General features: G+C 35.3%; 1 protein-coding gene across 1 annotated transcript in view; it reads right to left on the minus strand.

Annotated features, from left to right (window-relative positions):
- Positions 1-4,604, minus strand: part of LOC118740665 (uricase-like) — a 76,844-nt gene that overhangs the window by 72,016 nt on the left and 224 nt on the right. The window lies entirely within an intron of this gene.

Genomic DNA, 4,604 nt, shown 5'->3' on the forward strand with positions numbered 1-4,604 from the left:
CATACTCATGGAGAAAAATTTGCATGGTTGGAGAATGGCGTGTGGCATCTCCCATATAAACCGAACCTTTCATATTGCATATTTCTGGAAGTGTTCATGGTAGACTGTAAAGAGCGAAATACACCACACAAGCGGTTTGACAAACCAAGCGAAATTTCCCTTTGCTTCAAGCCATTTGTGCTGTGTATGGGGGTGTTTGAAGGTTTGACAAACCGCTTGAGGGAAATTTGAGCAAAAATCAAAATTTTTTGATTTTCTGGCCGCCATGTTGATGTTTGATCAAACCGCTTGCGTTGTGTATAGCAAAATCGCCTCATTCGCAACGAAAATTTCACCGAGTAAGGACGTAAGAGAGGAAAATGAAAGAAAACCATAATATTTAGCATTGCGAACTCGAAGAAAACTAAAATTCTTTGCTTGAACGAGTCATGTTTGCATGGTGTATGGCGAAATGGGAAAAGTAGGTTTGAAGAATGTTTGACAAGCCGCTTGTGTGGTGTATTTCGCTCTTAAGCCTTTTTAAAACTCTTTAGTTTGACACCCACATGCCAACATTGCATTTACTTTATCAATTTAACTGAGTTACAATTTCCAAATAGGTGGCAGCCCCCTCAAAAATATTTCCAACAGTTATCTTTCTCAAACCTTTTTAATTTGATACCCATATTGTAATATTTTATTTATTTTATCAATGTAATTTATTTAAATTTTCAAACAGATGGCAACCCTCCTCAAACATATTTTCGGCAGTAAGCCTTCTTAAAACTCTTTAGTTTGACACCCACATGGCAATATTTAATTTTTTTTAACAATTTGACTGAGTTTAAATTTTCAAATAGGAGGCCACCCTCGTCAAAAATACTTCCAGCAGTTATCTTTCTTAAACCTCTTTAACTTAATACCCATATTGTAATAATTCATTGATTTTAAATTAATTAAATTTTAAAATAGGTGGCAACCCACCAAATTTTTGCGATATCATTGGTTCTGGTATTATACCGAATAATAAAAAAATATTATTCAAATCGGTTCAGCCGTTCTCGGGTTTTGATGACCGTGACATACGAACACAACATTTTTATATATATATAGATATACATAGAAGATGTCCAATGTGTGCTTTCGATTTTAATCTTTGACCACAACAAAAATTCCACATTGTATATTCGTGAATGAACTTTCAGTTTCTCGATTACTTTTACAATTCCTTTGAGTAATTGAAAAAACTAAAGTACTCTTGCAATTCCAGGTAATGGAATTGAAAAAAAATCAATTACATTTTCAATACCTTTCAAAGGAATTGGAAAAAAAAATTACATTACTAGCACGTAATTTTATCCAATTACAATATGAAATTCCCTCTAATGGAATTAAAGAAAAACCCAATTACATTTGAAATTACTTCAAGGAATTGAAAAAGTAATCGATTCCTTTGCTGTGGACTGAAGGAATTGATTCCTAATTACAATTCCTTGTAATCTGTAATTGGGAGTAATTTAATTCCTAAAGGAATCATTACGACCCAGCTCTGATCGCATACTATGTACAGAAGTGCAGGCGCGTTGGCAGTATGCTAAACTGGATGGCATTGATTTTTCCACTAATTGGCTAAAAGTGCGCGACTTGATTCTGCGTTCTTTTGCCGGCGACCCGGTTGAGGGTGTGGTGATTACTAGCATATAATATGCAGTTTATACAGTAGAGCGCGCGGTGCTTGATGCTATGCCTGAGATTTGCAGCATAGCAATAAGTTTTCCGAATTATAAACATTTTCCGTTTGATTTCTCACGTTTTCCACCGATCGAGCCGAAAGCTGATGTCATTATTGCCAATCCACACGATACACCTTTGGGCATTGGTTATGCCCAATTGGATCGGCTGGAGAAATAGCTGGCAATTTATATGAACATATTTTTGCGGTCGTTTTCAAGTGAATATGTTTTTAATAAATTAATTTCGTAAATATATTTCAGTGTTTTAATCTTAATAGTGTGGTTCTCATCAAGGCATATTTAACAAGCTAGAAGTGACAACCAACTCAAACTCTCTTGCAGTAAACTATAACGTGAAAAAAACTGTAAATAAACAAATTAACCCATTGAGGTGCGAGTGCTACGGTTACTAAAACTTGGATAAATACATATGTATAATAAGAAAGTTTTGAAGATTACTTCAAAATTATCCTCAAAGAATTTTAACTGCATTCTAATTTTATGTACATGTACATTAGGGTGGTCTTAAATGTAGGAAGCAAATTTCTACATCAGATTTCCTAAGCCTCAACCCCTACGTCGATGCAATTGCAGTCGAAGATATTACATATAAATTTTGGTCACGATTGGAGACGGTTGAGGCGTGTCGCACAGGCGGAAAAGTTCAGTTTATTTACTGCACTTCACAGATACTTTTTCATAATTCGGAGATACAAAACAAAATTTTTTATTATCATTTTACCATGCTGCCTCTGACGGGATTAGCAAATGAAAGCAAGCATCTCTACACACTCAGCTACAGCCGATTTATAAGTGTGTCTTCAAATGTTCAACTTGAATCAAATTTCTTCGTCGTTTGATTTGGTTCTGCACTTCACAGAGGCTTCTTCGTAATTAAGAAAAACCAAAACCAGAAAAAAAATAAAAATTGTGTGTTGCCGCTGAAGGCATTGACTCGAACCTGCTGGAAGCCAACAAATAACAGCAAGCACCTCTGCTCGGTCAGCCACTGCCATACATACGAATTTTTTCTAAAATGTTCAACTTGAATCACATTTCTTAAAATCGGCTTATTGACCACAAAAAATCAAACCATAACTTGGTTGATTGGTATTGTGCTTTTGGTTCAGTGCATGAGGCGGTTTACAGGCAACTTTAGACGCGGTTAATTGAATCAAAAATTGGCTACTAGCCTACTCACTGCCTAATCATAGTGTCGACAATTTCATTGTACAAGTAAATGAAGGTGCTGCCTTCTCGCCCCAATTGAGCTGTGCCCAAAGGTTTTGTAATTAAGTTCCCTTATAGCAGCCAGCCTAACTGCACATTTAACAGCATGGTTTTCCGCGATTAGGTCAATGAGCAGGACGCTAAGTATTCTTTCTAGAACAGCCATTGGAGTGAACTTCGACACTCCAGTGGCGTGAGGGCGCCTAGCCCCGCTCGAGATGCCTTTTAGGTCAAAGACTTTCAGGGCGCAGTAAATCACCCCAATGATAGTTAGGGTTGCCAACCGTACTATAATATATAGTATTGCACTATTTTTTTGGTCTGCGTACTATATACTGTTGGAAAAAATATAGTATGCAAAATACTATATTTCTTCAATTATAAATATATTTCAGTCATTTGTAAGAAAGAAATGTTTTAAAATGAATGACATTTATACTGAAATATCAATATTAAAATAAATATACTTAAAAACAATTGGCCCACAGATCGAAAATGGCAACATTTTTAAAAATACTTAGAAAGATTTACCAAATTTACTTAAAATTATTTCGCTTATGCTCTCTACTCCTGCAACTTCGGCATCCACAGAAAATGTTTTTCTAATAAGAATTTTAAGTGGCGAGAGGAGAGAAATAAAGCGAATATCTCACTAATAAAAAATTAAATTTTCATTTATATTAATTTATATATTGATAGCGATAAAGCATATGATACTTTCAAAGAAAATATATATTTTTTTATAGAGGAAATGCATAAGAAAGAAAAAAGATGTACACTTGAAAAGCATTTTTACTTTTTCTTTAAAAAAGTACTATATATATTTGAAGTGTACTGTATTTGCCACTAGTTTGCGTTCTCTCCTCTCGGGTTTCTTTGGTAATTTGATGATCGTTGGAAGCCATAACAGTGGTGAGAGTACATCACCTTGCAGTGTGACTCTGCATGCTTGCCTGGCTACCCTATTCTTATTTTACCCTGGCTTAAAAAAAATGTTTAATCCACAACGAGGAAGCGGGTTCTACGCCTATTGATACGATGATATTCAGATTTATTAGCTTCATTTAAGACATTATGAAAAGCTCCGGAAATATCCAGAAATACCCTATAGCACATGCCTTGTATTCAAGTGCCTTTTCAATGTGTTTTACAAACGAGGCGTGCTTGAAATCTTGGTTAGGAGTTTCCTAAGCCTTTCGACCTCGTTTGTTTTATTCAAGTTATCACAGAAGTCCCTCAACATGACCAGGACTTTGTGTAGAGAATTTCCAGCTGGGGATGTTAAAAATTTATATTTAGTAATAAATTTCAATCAGGGGGAACATTATCGCTTCAGATGCAAATTTGTAGTATTTATGTACATATGTATTCATATGTGTTTATGCAAGTACCTGCATGTGGTATCTCGAATAAGCAGATAAGATAGATGGATTAGCTAGACATGAAAAGTCTATTATAAAAAGCAGCGCTAATTATTATTGCGCGCATTCTTACAAAGTCAATTACTTGGCGTTAAATCTAAAAAAAAAAACTGAAATATGTTTACACGTAAGTTACATAATGCTGATCCCACCAAAGCCACAACAATACCCGATCCTGCTGCGCCAAATTATCTGCTCGGCGATTACAGTTATGGCAAAGAAGGAGTGCGTGTCTTTCAGC

Source organism: Rhagoletis pomonella, unplaced genomic scaffold, assembly GCF_013731165.1.
Source record: "Rhagoletis pomonella isolate Grant_MI unplaced genomic scaffold, Rhpom_1.0 Rhpom_scaffold_00006, whole genome shotgun sequence".
In the NCBI taxonomy this organism is placed as follows: domain Eukaryota; kingdom Metazoa; phylum Arthropoda; class Insecta; order Diptera; family Tephritidae; genus Rhagoletis; species Rhagoletis pomonella.